The sequence below is a fragment of the Oryctolagus cuniculus genome, chromosome 2, assembly GCF_051225735.1.
Source record: "Oryctolagus cuniculus isolate XC-2025 breed Fujian yellow rabbit chromosome 2, ASM5122573v1, whole genome shotgun sequence".
In the NCBI taxonomy this organism is placed as follows: domain Eukaryota; kingdom Metazoa; phylum Chordata; class Mammalia; order Lagomorpha; family Leporidae; genus Oryctolagus; species Oryctolagus cuniculus.
In genome coordinates this window covers 95,858,146-95,885,422 of record NC_142868.1, presented here as the reverse complement: position 1 = coordinate 95,885,422, position 27,277 = coordinate 95,858,146, and the positions used below count along the sequence as shown (strand labels likewise).

General features: G+C 39.3%; 1 protein-coding gene and 1 pseudogene across 1 annotated transcript in view; one reads left to right on the top strand and one right to left on the bottom strand.

Annotated features, from left to right (window-relative positions):
- Positions 1–27,277, bottom strand: part of LOC100354896 (uncharacterized) — a 147,012-nt gene that overhangs the window by 13,294 nt on the left and 106,441 nt on the right. The gene's annotated exons all lie outside the window — the stretch shown is intronic.
- On the top strand, positions 19,153–21,113 carry LOC103352151 (CCR4-NOT transcription complex subunit 6 pseudogene; annotated as a pseudogene).

Sequence of the window (27,277 nt, the reverse complement as noted above, 5' to 3'; positions counted from 1 at the left end):
CCTTAATATTTCATTTTCACGAGAGAGATTTTCTATCTTGTCCATTAAGGATTTCTGTAGTTCAAGAATTTGTTTTTGAGAACTTCTTAATGTTCTTATCAATTTTTTGAGATCTGCTTCTTGCATTTCTTCTAACTCATCATCTTCATAATCTTGAATTGGGGTGTCTTTTTCATTTGAGGGCGTCATGGTGACTTCCTTGTTTTTATTACCTCGGTTTTTGTGTTTGTTATTTGGCATATTGGAGATATTTGGTTTCTTCACTGTGGTGCTTTTTCTTGTTATACTATGACTCTAGATTAAGTGGACTATCTGTTTTTGATGGAGCCTTAGGGCTTGAGATGGGTGTGGCCTGAGAGCTCTGTTTGGTGTGCCAAAGGTGACACTCCCAGGTTAGGCATGGTAAACCTCTCTCTCTCTCTCTCTCTCTTTTTTTTTTTTTTTTGATTCAAAAGGGAAGTTATTCTGCACAGCTGAACGAAGTTGGAGGTAGTTAGCAGGCAAATGATATACCCACAGGAGCCAGAGATCAGAAGCTCTTTCCCAAGGACCACACAGGGAATCTGTTCGGCCCTCAGGGTGGGCTCAAATTCTCCTTCAGTCTCCCACTGGGTTGCCAAAGTTACGAAATTGTAGCGTCTCTGGAGAGTGCTCACGTGAATTCCGTGAGTTCTCTCCCCCACCATCTCTTTTTTCAGTCTCAGTTCAGTAGCACCACAAATTTACTAGGTCCTAATCTCCTGTTAATTTGTCCCGCCCAGAGTCAGGTTTTTCTGCTAGGCTCAGGGCCGGTGCAGACCTGAGGTCGCTCTGCTTATGACGTATGTCCAAGATGGCGCCTGCTCTTTGTCTTGCTCGCCCTTGAGAGGTAAGCGGAGAGAGAGAAACCCGTGTCCGTACCAGTCACCTTTTTTTTTTTTCCTCTCTCCTCCCCCCCCGGGGGTCGTTCCCTCTAGTCTCCTCTCTCCGCTTGCCTGCCGGTGTCTCGGGCTATTGAGGTTCGGCTCACCTCGCGTTCCAGCGCTGGTGTGTTGAGTCTGCCGCTGGTGTCCCGAACTGTGGGCTCCCACGCTCTCCACGCAGGTCCGCTCCCCTTCCAGCGCCGATGTGTGGACTCGGAGCCCTGGACGTCCCAAGTCTCCCTGCTGTTGTCTGTGTGGCACGCACTCTCTTCGAGCACTGGCGCGCAGAGCCTGCAGCTTGCGCAGCTCGGTCCCGCGGCTCGGCTTCCGCGCGGTGGGCGACCTTTTTCTCCCAGTAGGTCCTCCGATTCACGACCACTCAATCCAGAAGGGTTTCCTCTGCAATATTTTGGTTCTTTTTTCTGAGGCTACCATAACTCCCCTTTTATTAAACTAAATTTTCCCGGACTATCGGTGCGCGCCCTCACTATTCCGCCATCTTGGCTCCCAGCCCTGTCATTATGTTTTAAACTCAAATATTGCCCATACGTGAGTTTTTCAAACTATTCTCACTAAAGTAACCTTTGCCCCCTGCATTAAGGCCTATCCATTATTTTATTTTTTCTCCAGAGCATTTTAAAATTTAAATATTGTTACATAAAGATATAATTTGTAAAACCATCTTCACATACGCTCTGTGAGAGTGGAGATTTGCCATTCAGGATACTTCAGTAAATAGAAAAATCAGGTATGTGGATCTCATTAGCCTCAACACAATTTGGCAATTAACTAAGAGCCCCATAAAGAAAAAAAAGAACTGACAGAGCAGTCCAGATGGTTCAGATGTTTTCAATAGTAAAAATGAGAATATCTACCTTAGGATGTCTGGAAAATTTTACCTGCTTTTCTAGATGAAATCAGGAGAGACATGGCTCTGTGAGGATGTGATAGATTTTGAGGAGCCACAGCTCTTTTCCAGACATGGAAGTAGCAGTTGATGTGCTGAGATTGCTAGGCAAGAGTACAGAAAAGGTGTCTAATTATTGAAGCACTAGTTTACCAATCATAACATATGGGTTGCAGAAATTGAGATACATGTAAGCCTGTGATGGTTGCAGGCACATGGGGGTAGAAACATGAGGAAGCAGACAGGGCCTGCATATACAGGGTTTTTTTTTTTTTTTAATTTTTTTCTTTTCTTTTCTTTTTTTTATTTTTTTATTTTTTATTTTTGACAGGCAGAGTGGACAGTGAGAGAGAGAGACAGAGAGAGAAAGGTCTTCCTTTTGCCGTTGGTTCACCCTCCAATGGCCGCCGCTGCAGCCGGCGCACCGCGCTGATCCGATGGCAGGAGCCAGGATCCAGGTGCTTTTCCTGGTCTCCCATGGGGTGCAGGGCCCAAGCACCTGGGCCATCCTCCACTGCACTCCCTGGCCATAGCAGAGAGCTGGCCTGGAAGAGGGGCAACCGGGACAGAATCCGGCGCCCCGACCGGGACTAGAACCCGGTGTGCCGGCGCCGCAAGGTGGAGGATTAGCCTATTGAGCCACGGCGCCGGCCTATACAGGGTTTTGAAATACACAAGGGAATAAAGAGAATGCAGATAAATCAGTGCCTGGAGATAATGTACAGCCTTAAATGATGATGTAAAAATAAAACACTGAAAATTAATCATTACATCTTCTTTGTCAAGAATCAAAAAATGTGACAGAATATTGAAAAAAAAAAACCAAGAGGAAAAGATTACAGCAGATATCTATTAAGTGCCATATAAAGTACCACAAATAAACAAGGACGTGCTTTTTTAAGAAAAATGTTAGCAAAGCATTTAAGAAAAAAATGGAACAACATGTTTCATGAGTTAAAGGAAATCATCCTTTTCTAGAGATTATAAGCTTTTACCAAGATATAAGGAGAAATGTATGAAAACCTTAGGAGTAAAAACATGACTACAGAGTTCAAAATTCACTGTATTTTGAAAATCAACTTTCCAAAACAAAAGTACAAAATAGCAAAACTCCTATATAAACTAAATAAGTTGAATCACATTTTGAAAACTCCAACCAATCATGAAAAAAGTCTCACAAGTCTAAATTTCAGGTACAGACTTAGAGAATTCCCAAAACTTTCAAAAAGTAACATATAAATTACATTTCCCAGACATATTCAAAGTGGAAATAAGCAGAGAATTTTTAAAAATTTCTTTTGGGAAACCATCTTTACATTAAAGATGATGCAAATGAACCAGAACTTACTTTTTTTAAGCATCCCTTTCATAAACACAGCTACAAGTAACTTAAGCAAAATATCAATATAATAAAAGAAATCACTTAAGAAAACATATCAATAGCAAGCAAGATGTAATAGAAATATAACAGTGGTTAAGATTTCCATGCAAGGCATCCAGGTAGTAAACAATAAAAGAAAATCACATGATTTTGTAGATTATATGTTGAAATGCATTGAGTAAAGTTCAGCATCTAGTAAAAAATAAAACTGCTAGCAGAATAGGAAAAAAAGTCAGTGACTCCATTGCATGATCAAGAGCAAAAGGAACCTACAACAAGCTACATAACTAATACACAATTATTGAAAGATTTTTTTCCTAGGAGTAAACTTAGACAATGCTTGCACTTTCTCTCTTCAACTTTCTACTGCAAGAGTAGTCATGGAAATAATACAGCAAGAGGCAAACATAAGTTGTAAGGATAAACTTCTATGTAACAAAACATGAATGCATTGCATGATGTTTGTATGCAGATAATCGATAAAAATCTAGAAACAAATATAACTGATAATGAGATTACTAGGAAGATCATAAAATTCACTCATTATTATGAATCTGGAAGAAACAAATAAAAATAATATTAAAGCCATATGATTATCTCAATTGATGCAGAGAAAGCATTTGATAAAATTCAACACCCTTTCATGATGAAAACTCTAAGCAAATTGGGTATAGAAGGAACATTCCTCAATATAATCAAAGCAATTTATAAAAAACCCACAGCCAGCATCCTATTGAATGGGGAAAAGTTGGAAGCATTTCCACTGAAATCTGGCACCAGGCAGGGATGCCCACTCTCACCACTGCTATTTAACATAGTTCTGGAAGTTTTAGCCAGAGCCATCAGACAAGAAAAAGAAATCAAAGGAATACAAATCAAGAAGGAAGAAGTCAAACTATCCCTCTTTGCAGACGATATGATTCTGTACTTAGAGGATCCAAAGAACTCTACTAAGAGACTATTGGAACTCATAGAGGAGTTTGGCAAAGTGGCAGGATATAAAATCAATGCACAAAAATCAACAGCCTTTGTATACACAAGCAATGCCATGACTGAGAAAGAGCTGCTAAGATCAATCCCATTCACAATAGCTACAAAAACAATCAGATACCTTGGAATAAATTTAACCAAGGACGTTAAGGATCTCTACGATGAAAACTACAAAACCTTAAAGAAAGAAATAGAAGAGGATACCAAGAAATGGAAAAATCTTCCATGCTCATGGATTGGAAGAATCAACATCATCAAAATGTCCATTCTCCCAAAAGCAATTTATAGATTCAATGCAATCCCAATCAAGATACCAAAGACCTTCTTCGCAGATCTAGAAAAAATCATGCTGAAATTCATATGGAGGCACAAGAGACCTCGAATAGCTAAAGCAATCTTGTACAACAAAAACAAAGCCGGAGGCATCACAATACCAGACTTCAGGACATACTACAGGGCAGTTGTAATCAAAACAGCATGGTACTGGTACAGAAACAGATGGATAGACCAATGGAACAGAATTGAAACACCAGAAATCAACCCAAACATCTACAGCCAACTTATATTTGATCAAGGATCTAAAACTAATTCCTGGAGCAAGGACAGTCTATTCAATAAATGGTGCTGGGAAAATTGGATTTCCACGTGCAGAAGCATGAAGCAAGACCCCTACCTTACACCTTACACAAAAATCCACTCAACGTGGATTAAAGACCTAAATCTACGTCCTGACACCATTAAGTTATTAGAGAACATTGGAGAAACCCTTCAAGATATTGGCACAGGCAAAGAATTTCTGGAAAAGACCCGGGAGGCACAGACAGTCAAAACCAAAATCAACTATTGGGATTGCATCAAATTGAGAAGTTTCTGTACTGCAAAAGAAACAGTCAGGAGAGTGAAGAGACAACCGACAGAATGGGAAAAAATATTTGCAAACTATGCAACAGATAAAGGGTTAATAACCAGAATCTACAAAGAGATCAAGAAACTCCACAAAAACAAAACCAACTACCCAATTAAGAGATGGGCCAAGGACCTCAATAGACATTTTTCAAAAGAGGAAATCCAAATGGCCAACAGGCACATGAAAAAATGTTCAAGGTCACTAGCAATCAGGGAAATGCAAATCAAAACCACAATGAGGTTTCACCTCACCCCGGTTAGAATGCCTCACATGCAGAAATCTACCAACAACAGATGCTGGCGAGGATGTGGGGAAAAAGGGACACTAACCCACTGTTGGTGGGAATGCAAACTGGTCAAGCCACTATGGAAGTCAGTCTGGAGATTCCTCAGAAACCTGAAGATAACCCTACCGTTCGACCCAGCCATCCCACTCCTTGGAATTTACCCAAAGGAGTTTAAATTGATAAACAAAAAAGCGGTCTGCACCCTAATGTTTATTGCAGCACAATTCACAATAGCCAAGACCTGGAACCAACCTAAATGCCCATCAACGGTAGACTGGATAAAGAAATTATGGGATATGTATTCTTTAGAGTACTATACCGCAGTAAGAAACAACGAAATCCAGTCATTTGCAACAAAATGGAGGAATCTGGAACACATCATGCTGAGTGAAGTAAGCCAGTCCCAAAGGGACAAATACCATATGTTCTCCCTGATCGGTGACAACTGACTGAACACCAAAAAGGAAACTCCTGAAGTGAAATGGACACTATGAGAAATGGTGACTTGATCAGCATAGCCCTGACTGCTAATGGACAACTTAATACATTATCCCTCATAGTATTTTTTTTTGTCTGTTCTACTTAATATGACTGGTTTAATACTGTAATTATCACACAGTTATTCTTAAGTGTTGAAAATTAACTGAAATGTGATCCCTGTTAAACATAAGAGTGGGAATAAGAGAGGGAAGAGATGTATAATTTGGGACATGCTCAAGCTGACTTGCCCCAAATGGTAGAGTTAGAAACATACCAGGGGATTCCAATTCAATCCCATCAAGGTGGCATGTGCCAATGCCATCTCACTACTCCAAGTGATCAATTTCAGTTCACAATTGATCATAATGAAAGGACTAAGAGTCAAAGGGAGCACATAAACAAGTCTAGTATCTGCTAACACCAACCGATAGAATAAATAAAGGGGAGAGTGATCCAACATGGGAAGTGAGATACTCAGCAGACTCATAGAATGGCGGATGTCCTAAATAGCACTCTGGCCTCAGAATCAGCCCTAAAGGCACTCGGATCTGGCTGAAAAGCCCATGAGAGTATTTCAGGCATGGAAAGCCAAGACACTCTGGCAAAAAGATCTCTGTGAGTGAGATCCCAGTGGAAAGAACAGGTCTTTAAAGAGGGAGGTGCCTTTCTCTGAAGGGAGGAGAGAACCTCCACTTTGACTATGACCATGTCTAAACAAGATAAGAGTCGGAGAACTCAAGGGGCTTCCATAGCCTTGGAAACTCATAACTGGTGCATAGGGAGATTACTGATGCCATAGACAGGAGTGTCAATTGGTAAAGTCAACAACAGGAGTCACTGTGCACTTACTCCTCATGTAGGATCTCTGTCCTTAACGTGCTGTACACTGAGGCTTAATGCTATAACGAGTACTCAAACAGTATATTTCACTTTGTGTTTCTATGGGGGTGCAAACGACTGAAATCTTTGCTTAATGTACACTAAACTGATCTTCTGTAAAAAAAAAAAAAAAAAAAGAAAGAAAGTTATCAATTCCCAACTTGACTCTCACTGGGATTAAACATGACAATAGGTCTGATCTGATTTCATCATCATTTAAAAAAAATCATCTATTATTTTTCACTTTATGTTTCTGTGTGGGAGCAAACTGTTGAAATCCTTACTTAAGGTATACTAAGCTGATCTTCTGTATATTAAGATAATCGAAAATGAATCTTGATGTGAATGGAAGGGGAGAGGGAGTGGGAAAGGGAAGGGTTGTGGGTGGGAGGGACGGTATGGGGGGGAAGCCATTGTAACACATGAGTCATACTTTGGAAATTTATATTCACTAAATAAAAGATTTAAAAAAATAATATTAAAGGACAATAGGCAGACTAGAAAAAATCCACAAGAGAAATGGAAACAAAAGGATTAAATTATGTGTCTTTAAACGTTCTTTAAAGCAATATAAAAAAATACTAAACTGAAAAGTGCATCACACATATGATGAAAAATGCTCAGGATCTAATAAACAGCCTTTAAATTGTCACTGATCTGAAGCAAGTTACTGCGAGCCCAGGAAGGATCCTCGCAGGAGAGACCGTGGAGGCAGGAGTGGGCCAGCAGGTGGTGGACCAGGGAGGTGAAAACCCCCGGTGGCAGGACACAGTTTCAGAACAGAACGCAGGACTCACCTCTTATTTTTCCCATCCAGCAAGATCTGAAGTTATTTGCAGCACTATGGAGGATGTTGATTGCGACTTTGGTAAGGTGTGCATGCTAATGGATATCCACACTGTCCAATCAGGCATGGGGCGTGAATGCTACGTAATCACACAAGATCTTGACGCCATAACAGTCTTCTAGTGTCACAATGGACAGAGGTCCAAGGCGGGGCCTCTGGTGTTTACTGAATTCCGGTGTAGCTCAGCGTCGGGACACCGCTCCCCTCAGAAGCTGTAATGTGAGTGTGAGAGTCCCGGCAGGCAGATATGGGGAAGGAGGAGTTGGGGAAAGTTGTGGAGAAGGCTGGTCTGAGGCGGGCCTCCCCAGGGTCCTCTCTGGGAATCTCCTTGCTGGCGCGGCCCTTCCCTCGGCCCACTCTGGTCTACGGTGTCCGGGCTGGGCTGGCAGCTGGGACTCCTGGAATCCTGTCTCCTTGCAGCCCATTGTCGGCTGGGAGCCATTTCAGAGAACCAGTGTTGGTGGCATCCCCCGTCTTCCCAGATTGTGCAGTGAGCACGTGATGGACACCAGGGAGAACCCAGACCCTGTATGTGTGGGGTTCATGCGGGTGAAGAGCAGTCCTTCATGGAGTCCTCACTTATTTTTTCCAGGGCTGACTTCATTCCCCTTGTTTTCTGATTTCTGAGAAGCAGGGCCTCAGCGTAGCTCATTCTAAGAATATTTGGCTCAGGTTTTTGTAGGCTATGGGGAGGAATGGCAGGAGGACACTGTACGTTGATACTTGGATGTCATCTTAGCCTTGCACATTCTGTGGACAGGCTGTCACCTGTCTCTGAACTTTCAAAATACAAATTTTAACTGGTCACATTTATGAGTGATTTAAAAACTATTTATGTTCCATGATAACCTTCCCACTCCACAGATATTAGCCTGGATTCCTAAGTTAATTTTAATTTTTATTTTGATATAGGGTGATTTAAAAGATTTAAAAGATTATCGGAGTATAATTGACAGACAAAATTTGTATACATTCAAGGCCTGCAACTTGACTGTTTGGTATGTGGGGACTTTTACAAGTATATGGAATATACATATTATATTTTAAGCCCATTATCAAAAACCTTTTGATGTCCCCTTGTACATATATGTTATGAAATGATTAGGACAATCAACTAATACCCATCACCTTACATAGTTTTTAAAACATATTTCAGATTTTAACACATTGTATATAATATTGTATTCATATCAGTACTGGGCTCTATATTATATCTTAATGTTAATTTGTCTCCTTATGCAAATGTGTCATTCAACTAGCAACCCACATTATATTCTGTGCTTATGACTGACTTCCTTAGATTCCACACATAAGTGGCATTTATTTTTCTCTGTATTACATCAAGCAGCCTAATGTACATATTCATACCTTAGTATACATATTGGCACAAAACATCAGAATTTTTTTAAGGTTGAATGTGATTCCATTGTGTATGTATATAATGTTCTCTCTTTTCATCTGTTGACAGACAATGTAGTTACTTCCATATCTTTTTCCTGTGAGTAATGTTTATGTGAACATTGATGTGCAGGTATATTTCTGAGATAGTGATTTTATTTCTTTTGGATACACATCCATTAGTTGGATTGCTTTGTCATTTGTTCCATATTTCGAGACTCCTCTATCGTGTTTTCCATAGTAGATGTTGTCGCTCCCCCTCTTCGTGGAGGAACAACACAGGACCCTGCGTTGTTCTTTCGTCTGCTCGGCCCTCCCCGGGTTTGCTGCTGGTTCTTCCCGGGTTGGCTACCGACCCTTCCACCTCCGTGGAAGGGCGGTTCCCCCTGCCACTTTCCCCACTTCCGCAGGGGAGCGGCACACCGCCGGCCGGCTCTCTCGGGTGCTGCTCAGATGTTCCTCAGGTGTTCCCCTTAGATGTTCCTGGTGCATGTTGTCTCTCTCCTCCTTTATAGTCCTCTTCCACCAATCCCAACTCTGCTACCCACACGCCGAGTACGCTGCTCTCCTCCAATCAGGAGCAGCTCCTGCTGTTTATTGGTTGAACTGGAGGCAGCTGAGTAGAAGCTGTTTCCTCCTCTCCCAGCGCCATATTGTGGGAGAGCAGATGCATAGAATAAGTCTTAATTCCAGTAACAGTCTAGTCCGAGTTGCTCCCCACAGATGTACCACTTTATATTCCTAAAAACAATTTATGTGTTCCCTTTTCCCCACATATCCTAGTCAGTTCATGTCAAGAGCTTTGGCTGATCACTGACGTCATATAAGAGTGCTAATTGTTAAATTAACAACAAGAATCACTGTGCACTAACTTCCTATGCAGGACCTCTTTCAGAATGAGTTGTATTATAACCAAGTCTAAGTGCTCACAAAAGAAGTATTGTTAAATTTGTCCATTTTTATTATATTTGCTTTTGGTTTCTGTATGTTCTTTGTAGTATTCCCTAACTCATACTAAGTTTGCCAGTATTTTCTCCTATGTTTTGCTATTTTGTTTTATTTTTCCTTTAATATGTAGTCTTTTGATTTGTTTTTACGTGTCCTACTACTTTATTTTCAGTTTTGCCATCTGTGTGGTTGATGTCATATCAAAATAGTTCTGGCGTAGCCATGACTGCTTCAGGCATTTGTGAAGTGACAATTGACAGAAAGTATTTTACCCTGCCTTTCTGTGTGTCTCTTTGTTTTTTTCAAACTGATGAATTTCACACACACTCCCACAGAGAAATATTTTAATTTAAGAATACACACTTCTTGCATTTCATAAGTATATGTTTAGGAATATAATATATACCCACCCTCTCATCCACTATCCCACCTTTTCTCCTCCTCCCTCTTTCATCCCCAGTCCCATTCTCCATTGTCCCCTTTTTGATTAAATTTACACACAGAAGACTGACTCTATATAAGTAAAGAGTTCAACAATTGGTACATCAAAAAAATAAAAAGGTTCAACATTCAAGACAAAGGCTGTTCAAAGTCATTGCATCTTGAAGTTAATTTCACTCCTTTTTTTAAAGAAACGCAATCAACATTACAGAAGCATCCAAAAATGATACTTCTTTTGTGGATTTGTGGATACTTCTAAAGTGGATTTGGGGTTCCATGGAAAGTATTTAAACTATATCCTTAGAAGTAAGTTGGTAGGAATGTATGCAGAACCATACAGCTTTACAGTTATAAACTTCATACACATCATAATTATAACTTTAAATATATGGTGATTCTTCCCACCATGCCCGTACTCCCAAAACCATTCTTCCTCCTCCTTATTCCCAATCTTATGTTATACCAAAATCTATTTTCAATTCACTTCATACAAAAGAGTTCAACAAATAGTATTTAAAAAAATAGTCCCCCACGGTCAAGACAAGGATTGTTCAAGTCATTGCTTCTCAAAGTGTTAATTTCACTTCTACAGTTTCCCTTTTAGGTGCTCTATTAATTATAAAAAATCAGGGAGAACATGTGGTATTTGTCCTTTTGGGACTGGCTTATCTCACTAAGTGTGATGTTTTCCATATTCTTCCATTTTATTGTATATGACTGGATTTAATTTTTCCTGCTATGTGGTATTCCATAGTGTACATATCCCATATTTCTTTTTCCAGTCTTCAGTTGATGGGCATTTGGACTGATTACATGTCTCAGCTATTGTGAATTGAGCTCCAATGAACATGGGGGTACAGATATCTTTTTCATATGGTGGTTTCATTTCCATTAGGTAAATTTCAGAGTGGGATGGATGGGTCATATAGTAGGTCTATATTCAATCCTCTGAGGTATCTCCATACTGTCTTCCATAGTGGCTTTACCAGTTTACATTCCCACCAACAGTGGATTAAGGTATCTTTTCCCCATATCCTTGCAAGTATTTGTTGTTTGTTGATTTCTGTATGAAAGACATTCTAACAGGGTTGAGGTGAAACCACATTGTAGTTTTGATTTATATTTCCCTGATGGCCAATGATTCTGAGCATTTTTTTAATGTGTCTATCAATCATTAGGATTTCCTCTTTTGAGAAATGTCTAAGTGCTTTGCTCATTTCTTCACTGAGTTGTGTGTTTTGTTGTTGAGTTTCTTGATCTCTTTATATATTCTAGGTATTAATCCTTTATCGTTTGCATAGTTCACAAATACTCTCTCCTATTCTGTTGGTTGCCTCTTTTTTAAGAATTATTTTATTTATTTGAAAGTCAGAGTTACACAGAGGGAACAAGAGGCAGAGAGAGAGAGAGAGAGAGAGAGAGAGAGAGAGAGGTTAGAAACATCTTCCATTCCGCTGGTTCACTCCCTGAATGACCACAATGGCCAGAGCTGAGCTGATCTGAAGCTGGGATCCAAGAGCTTCTTCCAGGTCTCCTTCGTGGGTGCATGGTCCAAAGAGTTGGGACATCTTCTACTGCTTTCCTAGGCCATAGCAGAGAGCTGCATCGGAAGAGGAGCAGCCAGGACTAGAACCGGCACCCATATGGGATGCCAGCTCTTCAGGCTTAGGTTTAACCCACTGCACTATAGCACTGGCCCCATGTAGGTTGCCTCTTTAATTAGCTGGGGATTTCTTTTCCAGTTCAGAAGCTCCTCAATTTGATGAAATCACATTTGTTAATTTTGGTTTTGACTGCTTGTGCCTATGGGGTCTTTGCAAGATGTTTTTGCCTATGCCAATGTCTTGCAGGGTTTCTCCAATGTCCTCTAATAATTTGATGGTGTTGGGTCATAGATTTAGGTTTTTAATCCATTTTGAGTGGCTTTTTGTGTAAGGTATAAGGTAAGGGTCTTGCATCATACTTATGCATGAGGAAATCCAGTTTTCCCAGCACCAGAAGAGACTGTCCTTGCTCCAGGGATTGATTTTAGCTACTTTGTTGAATATAAATTGGTTGTAGATATTTGGATTGATTTCTGATGTTTCTTCTCTGCTCTATTGGTCTATCCATCTGTCTTTGTACTGGTACCAGGCTGTTCTGATTATAACTCCCTTGTTGTATGTCTTGAAATCTGGTATGTAAAAACTACTTGGATAATTGGTACAAAATATGAGTTAGATTATACATGTGAGTTCCTAGACTTACAAAGAATGGTGGGGTGACTAAAGTCCATCATAAAGTAGACTATATTTTATGAGCAAACAGAAAAAAATGTGTTACAAGGCTTGATCATGATGTGTAATACCAGAGAAGGGAAAATGTTGTTTACCCTGATTTGGTCAGTAAACATCATTTTCAGGGATTAAATTTTCACACTGTAAAACATAGATATGTGTAACTATAGGCAACAAAAAATACACTCAAAAAGGCATTTCACTTATTGTATAAGTTTAAGAGGTGTTGAAATATTTAAATTAGTATCACAGCTGAAATTATGACCCTTGGAGGAAGTTTATTAAGACAAACAGTTTGGAAATAACTAGATTTATATTTTTTCATGGTACTTTGAGTGATTAGGAAACAGTACTTTCCTTACATTGGTGGTTAATATATACTTTAAATTGTTTCACATACAGAAAATGAAGTATTTTTCAAGTATATATGAACTAATTTGAATTAGAGCTACATCAAGCAATATCAAGTAACAAATAAGGAATTAAATGGTAGGTTAACTTTGGTGCAAGAATCTCTTGAATCACATGCATACTTCATTCATAGAAAAACAGTCTATGAATTGTAAGGTCCCTCATATTTATGCTTTTATATATTTTAACCAAATGAGTATTAGTGTATTTTAATTTCATGTTCCACCAAATAGTTGAAACCCCCTCATATTTATTAATCTCCAGTTTCTTCTGTGAAGACCAAACTCAGAAGCCTATATGCCCAGACCTAACTGTTCCATGTTTTAAGTGAATATTCCCTATTTTTTAAAGATTTTATTTATTTATTTATTTGACAGGTAGAGTTACAGACAGTGAGAAAGACAGAAAGGTCTTCCTTCTGTTGGTTCACTCCCCAAATGACCACAACAGCCAGAGCTACACTGCTCTGAAGCCACGAGCAAGGTGCTTCTTCCTGGATTCCTGTGCAGGTACAGGGGCCCAAGCACTTGGGCCATCCTCCACTGCCTTCCCAGGCCACAGCAGAGCTTGACTTAAAGAGGAGCAACTGGGACTAGAACCGGCGCCCATATGGGATGCCAGTGCTGCAGGCAGAGGATTAACCTAGGGCACCATGGCGCCAGCCCCGAATATTCCATATTTCATAAAATTTTGGAAATTACATAATCATAACCACAGTCTAATATAAGCACATTTCATTAATTCCCAAATAATTAATATTATCTACAATAGATCCTCATTCACTATCAGTGACAGACAGGCATTAATCTAAAATCTGTCTTTAGAGATTTTTTAGGATTTCTTTTGACATGTCCTAAAATTGGAATCATAGAGAATTACTATATGTGAAATTTTATTTTTTATTTCTTTGTTTTGTGAGTTTTATTATTTTGTAGTATGCCATTTCATTATTAATTTTGATTGCCAAATAGCATAGCAAGACATTATAAAAGACATAATACATACTGTTTTTGGTTTTGACTGTCAAAACCAAAAACAGTATGTATTTGATTGCCAAATAGCATAGCATTATAAAAAACATAATACACACTGTTTTTCTTATACATCAGTATTTGTGTTGCTTCTAGATTTGGCTTTCATGAATATTTCTGCTGTGAACCTTTGTGTGCATGTGGATTTTGAATATTTTAGTGGCACACCTGGGAGAAAAACTGCTGAGGCAATAAATAGTCCCTTGTGGAGTTTTTTCTTTCTCTGTGTGGTTTCTTTGGCAGAATCCTGTACTACACTGTTGAATAGAAGTGTTAAGGCCGGTACCATGGCTCAATAGGCTAATCCTCCGCCTGCGGTGCCAGCACCCCGGGCTCTAGTCCCGGTCAGTGCGCTGGATTCTGTCCCAGTTGCCCCTCTTCCAGGCCACCTCTCTGCTGTGGCCTGGGAGTGAGGTGGAGGATGGCCCAAGTTGCACCTGCATGGGAGACCAGGAGAGTACCTGGCTCCTGGCTTCAGATCAGCACAATGCACCAGCCACAGCACACTGGCCGTGGCAGCCATTGGAGGGTGAACCAATGGCAAAGGAAGACCTTTCTCTCTGTCTCTCACTGTCCACTCTGCCTGTCAAAAAAAAAAAAGTTTTAAAAGTATCTGTACCTTATTCCCATTTATTGAAGTCTGCTGTAGATTTCCTGTAGGTGACCTTCTTGTGGAAATTCTCTTCCATTCATAGTGTGTTTAAGGTTTTAATGATATGCTGGATTCAATCAGTTTTTTTTTTTTTGATAAATAAGGTTAACAGATCTTGAGTTTCATTTATTAACATAGCCAATGATATTAAATGTTTATCATTATTAGTAGTAGTATGTTAATTTGTGTGGCAGATTGAGAAGGACAGAGAGTTCCTAACTTCTGGTGCACTGCCCAGTTTTCTGTGATGACCAGGTCTGGGTTGTAACTGGAACCTGAACCAGAAACCATAAACATAATCTGGCCTCCTATGTGAGTGGCAGAGACCTGATTATTTGTCACATCATGATGCTTCTCATATTTGGTATTGACAGGAAATTTGAGTCCAGAGCTAGAATTAAACCCAAATACTGTAGTATGGAATGCAGCCATCTTAAACAGCATCTTAACTGAGGGACCAAATGCACACCTTCAATCTCTATTCCATTGCATTGACCTTTGTGTTTATGCTTCTTCAACAGTTTTCTATTACTTTTCATTTTGAATTAAGAGATTGTGAGACTTAAATCTTTAATCTCATTTTTGAGAATATATTCGATACTTTGATCCTTTGACATTCCATATGGATTTCCTTTTTTAAAATATTCCACTAAAATATAACTATTGTAGTATTATAAGGAATCATCTGAAACTATAAATCCCTTAGATCCTTTTTATTATTTTCTGTTTTTAATTATTTGTATAAGGTGAATAAATTTGATGTTTTATACGCACAGATTTAGGAGCATTGTGATATATCCTGCCCTACCCTTTCTCCTACCCATGTGCCCAACCTCCATCCCTCCTTGCTTCCTTATTTTTTCTTTTAATCTTTACATTGAACCACATTCTTTTTATGTTATAATTCCAAAATTAACGTTCCACTAAGTAAATAATTCAAAGAATAGTAAGTAGAAAAAAAAAACTATTCAATAGTGTAAACAAGGGCTGTAAACAATAATCAAATCTCAAAATGTAATTTTCATTTATATATAATACATTTTTTGTATTCTGTATGTTAGTTACTACAAATCAGAGAAAATACAGAATATTTGTCTCTTTTGGCAATTGACTTATTTCATTTACCAAAATGGCTTCCAGGTCCATCCATTTTATTACAAGAGACAGGGTTTCATTATATTTAAGATTGAGTACTATTCCACAGACTGTGTGTGGTGTGTGTGTAGTGGTGTGTGTGGTGTGTGTGTGTGAGAATGTGTATCACATTTTCTTTATCAACTCATCAGTTGATTAACATCTGGATTGATTTCATATCCTAGCTATTGTGAATTGTGCTGCAATAAACATGGGGGTGCAGATCACTCTTTCATATTCCGATTTCATATCCTATGTGTAAATTTCCAGGAGTGGGATGTCTGGGTCATATGGTAGATATATTGTCAGATTACAGAGATATTGGGATATTATCTCCAACAATGGTTGCGCTAGTTTATATCATTCCAAAGGTCTATTAAGGTATCTTTTATCCCACACCCTCACCAGCATTTAATTAATTAGTTAATGCATTTGTTTATTTATGGATAATAGCCATTCAAACTGGCTATTATCTACTGTACTTTTTTAATGCTTTTTTTATTTGAAAGAGTTACAGAGAAAGAGAGGCAGAGGGAGAGAGAGATTTATCATCTGCTAGATCACTCTGCAAGCAGCTGTAGTGGTCAGGTGTAGGCCAGATTAAAGCACAAGCTAGGGGCTTTGGATCTCCCACATGGCACAGGGGCCCAAGGAAATAGGCCATCTTCCACAACTTTCTGAGGTGAATTAGCAGGCAGCTGAATCAGAAGTGAAGCAACCAGAACTCAAATTGACACAAGGATGCTACAGGTGGTAGTATACATGCTACAGCGGCAATGCTGACCTCTCATGGTGGTATATATTTGCACTTTCCTGATGGCTAGTGATTCTGAGCACTTTTTATTTGTTGGCCATTTGAACCCATCCTTTGAAAAATGCCCATTCATGTCCTTTGCCCATTTATTAACTGGATTGTTTGTTTTGATGTTGTTGAGTTTTTTGAGCTCTTAATATATTCTGGATAATAATCCTTTATTTCATAATTTGCAAATAATTTAACACATTCCATTGATTGCCTCTTCACTTTATTGAGTATTTCTTTTGCAGGACAGAAACTCTTTAGCTTAAGTTGATTCCACTTGTATATTTACTTTTATTACCTGTATTTCTGGGATCTTTTCCAAGAACTTATTTCCATTGCCAATGTCTTGCAGTTTCCCTAAAGTCTTCCTTTAGTTATTGATTGTATCAGCGCCTAGATTTAGAGGATTGGTCCATTTTGAGTTGATTGTTTTATAAGATGTAATGTAGGGGTCATGTTTCATGCTTCTGTATGCATTTGATGAAGAGACTTCATTTGATGAAGAGACTCTCCTTTCACTAGGGATTGATTTTAGCTCAATTGTGAAAGATTAGTTGGTTGTAGATGTGTGGATTAGTTTCTGAGGCTTCTATTTTGCTCCATAGGTTGCCATGTCTATTGTTGTGCCAATATCACGCTGTTTTCATTATAACTTCCCTGTATAGTGTGTCATGAATCCACTATTGTGATGCCCTCAGTTTTGTTTTACTTGTTTAAGAGTGCTTTAGCTATCAGGGGTCTCTTCTATTTCTATATTAATTTTAGCATCAATTTTTTCTAGACATGAGAATAATATGGCTGATATTTTGACTGGGATTGTGTTGAATTTGTAAATTGCTTTGGGTATTATGGACATTTTGATGCTATTAATTCTTCCAATCCATGGACATGAAAACGCCTTCCATTTTATATTTGCCTTCATCTATTTCTTTCCTTAATGTTTTATGATTTTCATTATAGAGATTTTTCACATCCTGGGTTAAATTTATTCCAAGGTAATTAAACTTTTAGTAAATATTGTGAATGATACTGGATCTTACAAGTTCATTCTCAGCCACAGCATTGTGCATACAAATGTCACTGATTTTTGTGTGTAGAATTTATTTTTGCAACTTTACCAAACTATGTTAGGAGTTGCAATAGTCTCTTGGTGGAGTCTTTTGGTCTCACTATTTTATCAAATGATTTCTCTGCATCTGTTGAAATAATATTATTTTTATTGTCCTATTTGTTAATGTTATATATCATATTTATTGATTTTCATACGTTGATCCATTTCTGTATAAATGCAACTTGTACAGGTGAAAGATCTTTCTTAAGCGTTGCTGGATTCAATTAGCTAGCACTTTGTTGGGGAATCTTTACATCTGTTCATCAGGGCTATTTGTTTATGAGTATCTTTCCTGTATCTTTCTGGTTTCAGGAACTAAGGTGATGCTGACCTCATAGAAGTAGCTTGGGAGGATTACTTCCCTTTCAAATGTTTTGAATAGTTTGAGGAATTAGTTCCTCTTTACAAATTTGGTAGAATTCAGCAGTGAAGCTATCTGTTCCTGAGCTTTCTTTGTTGGGAGGTTATTATTCAGTTAAATTTCCTCTTGGTTATTTGTTTAGAAGTTCTATGCCTTGAGGAACAAATTATGCAAATTAAAGCAACAGAGTGACTATTCTCAAGCAGTAAGTAAGTGCTGATGAAAATGTATAGGAATTCAGGCATGGAAAGCCAAGACACTCTGGCAAAAGATCTCTGTGAGTGAGATCCCAGTGGAAAGAACAGGTCTTCAAAGAAGGAGGTACCTTTCTCTGAAGGGAGGAGAGAACCTCCACTTTGACTATGACCTTGTCTAACCAAGATAAGAATCAGAGAACTCAGAGGGCTTCCATAGCCTTGGAAACTCATGACTGGAGCATAAGGAGATTACTGATGCCATAGACAGGAGTGTCAATTGGTAAAGTCAACAACAGGAGTCACTGTGCACTTACTCCTCATGTAGGATCTCTGTCCTTAATGTGCTGTGCATTGAGATTTAATGCTATAACGAGTACTCAAACAATATATTTCACTTTGTGTTTCTATGGGGGTGCAAACTGTTGAAATCTTTACTTAATGTATCCTAAACTGATCCTCTGTAAAAAAAAAAAAAAAAAGAAATTATCAACTCCCAACTTGACTCTCACTGGGATTAAACATGACAATAGGTCTGATCTGATTTCATCATCATTTAAAAAAAATCATCTATTATTTTTCACTTTATGTTTCTGTGTGGGAGCAAACTGTTGAAATCCTTACTTAATGTATACTAAGCTGATCTTCTGTATATTAAGATAATCGAAAATGAATCTTGATGTGAATGGAAGGGGAGAGGGAGTGGGAAAGGGGAGGGTTGTGGGTGGGAGGGACGGTATGGGGGGGAAGCCATTGTAATCTATAAATCGTACTTTGGAAATTTATATTCATTAAATAAAAGTTAAAAAAAAAAAGAAAATGTATAGGAAAAGGAGCCCTTATAGATTTTTTTTAAATTTTTTGACAGGTAGAGTGGACAGTGAGAGAGAGAGACAGAGAGAAAGGTCTTCCTTTGCCGTTGGTTCACCCTCCAATGGCTGCCGCGGCCGGCGCGCTGCGGCCGGCGCACCGCGCTGATCCGATGGCAGGAGCCAGGAGCCAGGTGCTTTTCCTGGTCTCCCATGGGGTGCAGGGCCCAAGCACCTGGGCCATCCTCCACTGCACTCCCTGGCCACAGCAGAGAGCTGGCCTGGAAGAGGGGCAACCGGGACAGAATCCGGCGCCCCGACCGGGACTAGAACCCGGTGTGCCGGCGCCGCTAGGCGGATTAGCCTAGTGAGCTGCAGCGCCGGCCATCCCTTATAGATTGTCAACAAGGACCATGATGCTTGTTTGCTTTCAATGAAAATGAGGGGGCAGGGAGGAAGAGGTGATACTATTGCATTGCTGGCCTTGACATCTGCGGCACAGAAGCAAAGGCAGCACGGTGTGGAGGGAGAGGCCTGGGGCTGAGAGAGCTGCAGGGTGTAGCGGTGGCCAGGCCCATGGGGCATCTAAGGCTGGCTGTTGGAGCAGCAGCACTCGGAGGGGAAGGAAGAGTGGTGGCTGAGGCAGTAGAAGAGTGGTGGCTGCAGAGCTGCAGCAGTGGGCAGGACTGGTATGGTAATTCCTCAGATGAGACCCCGCTGCACTCACAGAGAGGAGGCAGCAGAAGTGGCAGAGGAGGGCGGTGACCCCCCAGAGGCATCCCCAAAGGAAAATAGGATGCTCTGAGCCTCGGAGATGTACACAATTATGTCCTCTGAGGAAGCAGCAAACAGAAATCACATCGGGCAGAGCTTGAAAGAAGTGGTGAAGTAAGAAGCTGAAGCTCATCTTTGCGGTCACTAACTCACTTGACAGCTTTGCATCTGAGTGACAATTCATGTCCTGCATTCCTCAGACATTGCCAAGCTTCACAGTCTCATATATCTGGACCTGTCCTCTAATAAAATCCATAGTTTACTTGCAGAACTTGGAAACATGGTATCACTCAGGAAATCCACTTACACAGGCTATCTTGAACCTCTATTAGAAACCCGATGGACCAAGAAGGCTGCTGAGCTATGTGCTTGATAATTTGTCAGTTTCAACAGAACAGCCACCTCCGAGATCTTGGATAATGTTACAAGAACCAGACAGAACAAGGCCAACTGCCTTGCTTTCTGTCGTATGCTATAATGTGATAAATATGCGACCTGAGAATTCTATGGCTACTGTCCATCATGGGCACTAAATTCGGACTACAGGAAAAAGGCCCTTATTCAAGAAATCTTGAGCTGCAGTGCTGATATCATAAGCCTTAAGGAGATTGAAATGGAACAGTATTACAGTTTTTTCTGGTATAACTGAAAAAAAAAGTGGCTATCATGGATTCTTTAGCCCTATGTTTTGATCTAGGACAATGTCAGACCAAAAAAGAAAGCATGTTGATGCTGTGAAATATTCTTCAAGATCAAAAAATTTAACTTGGTTCAGAAACACACTGTTGAATTTAATCAGCTAGTAATGGCAAATTCATAAGGGTCTGAAACAATGCTGAACAGAATCATGAAAAAAGATAACATTGGAGTTGCAGTACTTCGCATAGAATTGATTGAAGTATCATCTGGAAAGGCACATCATGGCACACAACTCATTCTCATGGCAAATGCTCATATACACTGGGATCCAGAGTACTCCAATATGAAGTTGGTACAAACTATGATGTTCCTCTCCAAAGTGAAGAACATTATCGATGAAGCCTTTCAAAGCCTCAGATCTAAGGTACTAGGAGAATTCGTAACTATTCCACTTGTGTTATGTGCCAACCTTAATTCTTTGCCAGACTCTGCTGTTGTGGAATATTTGAGAACTGGTTGAGTAGAAACAAATCATAAAGACTTTAAGGACTGAGGTAGAATGAAAGTCTTACAAACTTCAGCTATTAGTAATGGGAAGAACGGAACAACCAACAGAAGGATCACTCATGGTTTCAAGTTGAAGAGTGCCTATGAGAGTGGCGTGATGCCTTACACAAATTATACATTTGATTTCTTCAGAAGGTTTTGATATTGAATCTTCTATTCTAAACCTCAGTTGAACACTGGGACCTTTAGACCACCACTGGTTAACGGAGAATAATAGCAGCAGCTGACCACACCCTCTAATCCCCGCTGACCACTTCTCACTTTTTGCACAACTGGAGCTCTTACTGCCTTTCCTGCCCCAAGTTAATGGCATTGACCTTCCTGGCAGGAGGTAGTCAAGCACCTTCAGAGGACAACCTCAGTTTTACTTATAAACTCGTGAAAATCTGATGGAGGAGTGAGATATGGCCACTAGGGATTGTTTTGGTATTTTTCCTTAATGACGATTTGAAATTTCAATCTGATTACTTGGTATGGATCTATTATGAAAGCCAGGTCCTAGCAACAGACAAAAAATTCTGAGCCCCATATGCTTTATATACTGCCAGACAGGGATTGGTGTGTTTGCACCTATCTTTAATTTGTTACAAGTAATTTTCCTGTTCCTTCTATCCAGTATATTTTCAAGCCTTGAAATAGGAAAATGTTTGAACAGCATATTCTGTTTGCACAGAAATCTGTAGCACTACTTTTCTGAGGCCAGTAGTAACATCCAGAGACCATTCTTCCATACTTCACACCTTCTTTTTTCAGACTTGTTTGTAAAATATAAAATTGAATTTAGCCTTTATGGCTATATATGATCCACAAAGACCTGATTTCTGAAATTGTTGTACTAAAATAAAATTTGAAATTGATTGTATTGTTACCTAAGGCTATTTTTACCTGTTTCATGTGCTATTATAAATGCCAGCTTGTAAAAGAGGTTGCAACAGACTTTCTCTGCTAATGATTTGCACTGCTATGGTTTCATTAGCTCTTTTGTACTATATTTTTAAATCAAGAACATTGCTCTTTTTTTTTTTTTTTGACAGGCAGAGTGGACAGTGAGAGAGAGAAACAGAGAGAAAGGTGTTCCTTTGCCGTTGGTTCACCCTCCAATGGCCGCCACGGCCGGCACACTGCGCTGATCCGAAGCCGGGAGCCAGGTGCTTCTCCTGGACCCCCATGTGGGTGCAGGGCCCAAGCACTTGGGCCATCCTCCCCTGCACTCCCGGGCCACAGCAGAGAGCTGGCCTGGAAGAGGGGCAACCGGGACAGAATCCAGTGCCCCGACCAGGACTAGAACCCGGCGTGCCAGCACCGCAGGTGGAGGATTAGCCTATTGAGCCACGTCGCCGGCCAAGAACATTACTCTTTAAATCCAAATCTTGAACCAAATGCATGTGTTCCTGAATTTTTACGAAAGCAATCTACCAGGACATACAAGCTGAAGAGTGTGTGATTTGTAGAAATTTGTGGACTGAATGCAATGGTCAATATATGTACATTCTGATATTTTTAGATCTTTAACTTTTTAAAGATAAGAAAATCTGTGCATGCTCTTTTATTTTTTTAAACACTATTTAACATTTGTGAGAATTTTATGAAGATGCTTTTGTATTTTTCTCTTTGTGAAGCAATGAACATCATGTTTTGGAACATGTTCATAGAATGGGTCCCTGAGTCTTTCTTTGCTCACCAGACCCAAGCATTACGTCTTGGTATCATGGCACAGTGCTGTTTCTCACCCAGAACACCACTATCATGTGAATTCTTTTTGTTATCCATGTATTCACTAGTCTCTGTGTATTTTTAATCATTCATTTTTTAAGAAATGTAATTTCCCATTTATGAAGCAGTAGAATTAGATGTATTTTTAAAGCAGGTCCCTAAGAGAATTCTTCAGATCAATTTTGAGCTAAGTCATTTTAATATGTCAACCAAGGTAAAAGTTGTATTGTACCCTGAATTTTCCCTTAGTGCTATAGATTGGAGATTATAGCCAGTTTTAATGTTGCAAAGTTAACTTGTATACCTTCTGTTCTCATTTTGTTTATTCTTTTCTCAAAAATCAAATGAATTTAGAGGAGCTTGTTCTAACTGCTTTTGTTTCAACTGCAGGCAGGAGAGTGAAAGGACACTATGTGAGCATTAAGGAAAAAATGTTGAATGTTATTAGCAATTTTAATACAAAGGATGAATCATTCTGGATAATGACACTAGTCTTGTTTGTGTGATCCCTTTGACTCTTTGACCTATCAATGTGATCCATTGTGAACTGAAATTGATCACTTGGACTAGTGAAATGGCATTGGTACATGCCACCTTGATGGCATTGTATTGGGATCCCCTGGCATGATTCTAACTCCACCATTTAGGGCAAGTCCGATTCAGCATGTCCCAAATTGTACATCTCCCCCCTCTCTTATTCCCACTCTTATATTTAACAGGGATCACTTTTCCGTTAAAATTTAAACACCCAAGAATAATTGTGTATTAATCACAGAGTTCAACCAATAGTACTAGAACAAAACAAAGAGAAAATACTAAAATGGATAAAGTATTACATCGTACATCAACAGTCAGGACAAGAGCTGATCCAGTCACTGTTTCTCATAGTGTCCACTTCACTTCAACAGATTTCCCCTGTGGTGCGCAGTTAGTTGTCACCGATCAGGGAGAACATATGACATTTGTCCCTAGGGGACTGGCTTATTTCACTCAGCATAATGGTTTCCAAATTCTTCCATCCTGTTGCAAATGACCGGGTTTCGTTGTTTTTGACTGCTGTATAGTATTCTATAGAGTACATGTCCCATTATTTCTTTATCCAGTCTACCGTTGATGGGCATTTGGGTTGGTTCCAGGTCTTAGCTATTGTGAATTGAGCTGCAATAAACATTAGGGTGCAGACAGCTTGTTTGTTTGCCAATTTAAATTCCTTTGGGTAAATTCCAAGCAGTGGGATGGCTGGGTCGAACGCTAGGGTTATCTTCAGGTTTCTGAGGAATCTCCAGACTGACTTCCATAGTGGCTTGACCAGTTTGCATTCCCACCAACAGTGGGTTAGTGTCCCTTTTTCCCCACATCCTCGCCAGCATCTGTTGTTGGTAGATTTCTGAATGTGAGCCATTCTAACCGGGGTGAGGTGAAACCTCATTGTGGTTTTGATTTGCATTTCCCTGATTGCTAGTGATCTTGAACACTTTTTCATGTGTCTGTTGGACATTTGGATTTCCTCTTTTGAAAAATGTCTATTGAGGTCCTTGGCCCATCTCTTAAGTGGGTTGTTTGTTTTGATGTTGTGGAGTCTTGATTTCTTTGTAGATTCTGGTTATCAACCCTTTATCAGTTGCATAGTTTGCAAATATATTTTCCCATTCTGTTGGTTGCCTCTTCACTTTCCTGACTGTTTCTTTTGCAGTACAGAAACTTCTCAATTTGATGCAATCCCAATAGTTGATTTTGGCTTTGACTGCCTGTGCTTCTGGGGTGTTTTCCAAGAAGTCATTGCCAGTACTTATATCTTGCAGGGTTTTTCCAATGCTCCCTAATAATTTGATGGTGTCAGGTCATAGATTTAAGTCTTTAATCCCTGTTGAGTGAATTTTTGTGTAAGGTGTAAGGTAGGGGTCTTGCTTCATGATTCTGCTCGTGGAAATCCAGTTTTCCCAGCACTATTTATTGAATAGACAGCCCTTACTCCAGGGATTGGTTTTGGATCCTTGATCAAATATGAGTTGGCTGTAGATGTTTGGATTGATTTCTAGTGTTTCAATTCTGTTCCATTGGTCTATCCATCTGTTTCTGTACCAGTACCATGCTGTTTTGATTACAACTGCCTGTAGTATGTCCTGAAATCTGGTATTGAGATGCCTCCGGCTTTGTTTTTGTTGTACAAGATTGCTTTAGCTATTCGAGGTCTCTTGTGCCTCCATATGAATTTCAGCATCATTTTTTCCAGATCTGAGAAGAAGGTCTTCAGTATCTTGATTGGTATTGCATTGAATCTATAAATTGCTTTTGGGAGAATGGACATTTTGATGATATTGATTCTTCCAAACCATGAGCATGGAAGATTTTTTCATTTCTTGGTATCCTCTTCTATTTCTTCCTTTAAGGTTTTCTAATTTTCATCATAGAGATCCTTAACGTCCTTGGTTAAATTTATTCCAAGGTATTTGATTGTTTTGTAGCTATTGTGAATGGGATTTTTTTTTCACTTTTATTTAATGAATATAAATTTCCAAAGTACAGCTTATGGATTACAATGGCTTTCCCCCCATAACGTCCCTCCCACTCGCAACCCTCCCCTCTCCCACTCCCTCTCCCCTTCCATTCACATCAAGATTCATTTTTGATTCTCTTTATATACAGAAGATCAGTTTAGCATACATTAAGTAAAGATTTCAACAGTTTGCTCCCACACAGAAACATAAAGTGAAAAATAATAGATGATTTTTTTAAATGATGATGAAATCAGATCAGACCTATTGTCATGCTTAATCCCAGTGAGAGTCTAGTTGGGAATTGATAATTTCTTCTTTTTTTTTTTTTTTACAGAAGATCAGTTTAGTATACATTAAGTAAAGATTTCAACAGTTTGCACCCCCATAGAAGCACAAAGTGAAATATACTGTTTGAGTACTCGTTATAGCATTAAGTCTCAATGTACAGCACATTAAGGACAGAGATCCTACATGAGGAGTAAGTGCACAGTGACTCCTGTTGTTGACTTTACAAATTGACACTCCTGTTTATGGCATCAGTAATCTCCCCATGCTCCAGTCATGAGTTTCCAAGGCTATGGAAGCCCCTTGAGTTCTCCGACTCTTAAAAGTCAACAACAGGAGTCACTGTGCACTTACTCCTCATGTAGGATCTCTGTCCTTAATGTGCTGTGCATTGAGATTTAATGCTATAATGAGTACTCAAACAGTATATTTCGCTTTGTGTTTCTATGGGGGTGCAGACTGTTGAAATCTTTACTTAATGTATACTAAACTGATCTTCTGTAAAAAAAAAAAAATTATCAATTCCCAACTTGACTCTCACTGGGATTAAACATGACAATAGGTCTGATCTGATTTCATCATCATTTAAAAAATTATCTATTATTTTTCACTTTATGTTTGTGTGGGAGCAAACTGTTGAAATCTTTACTTAATGTATGCTAAACTGATCTTCTGTATATAAAGAGAATCAAAAATGAATCTTGATGTGAATGGAAGGGGAGAGGGAGTGGGAAAGGGAAGGGATGCGGGTGGGAGAGACGATATGGGGGGGAAGCCATTGTAATCCATAAGCCGTACTTGGAAATTTATATTCATTAAATAAAAGTTAAAAAAAAGTAAAAATAATAAAGAAAAGAAAAGATAGAAACAAAGAATTAGGAGCTTTCATTTCTGGGAAAATGCAGTAGATGTGGATGGAGTCAGCAGAGGTGGTGTGATGCCCAGGGTGATTCTGTGGATTCTGTTAGCAGTGCTGGATCAAACCGGAAATATGTGGTTCGGGTGTGGCTAATTCAATCCCAGATCTTGCTACAGCCTCTGTCTTTGTTTGTGTTTTCTGGACATTTTATTGTCTTGCTGCTAAAAGCAATGGAGGGAAATGGATACAAAAACCCTACACATTTGAGTTTTCTAGGCAGAATGCTACAGTAACCGTGGACAACATGAATTATTTTCTTGTAAACATGAAATTAAAGACAGTTGCTTAAGAGAAGAGTTTTACTTTTCTCCAAAACCAGTTTGACTGTGATTTTCTGGGTCCATTTACCCAGAATTCCACAACATTTTGTCTGGATATGGCTGGATGAAACCGGAAATATACGGTTCAGGTGTGGATAACTCCATCCCAGATCTTGCTACAGCCTCTGTGTTTCTTTGTGTTTTCTGGACATTATTCATGGACTTCACGGTTTTGAATGAATTTTAGCATGTAACATTTTGTTTTCTTGCTGCTGAATGCAATGGAGGGAACTGGATACAAAAACCCAACACATTCGAATTTTCTAGGCAGAATGCTACAGTCACCATGGGCAACATGAATTATTTGTTTGTAAACATGAAATTAAAGACAGTTGCCAATGAGCATTATTTTCTTTTCTCCAAAACCAGTTTGACTGTGATTCTCTGAATCCATTTCACCTGAATTCCACAATAC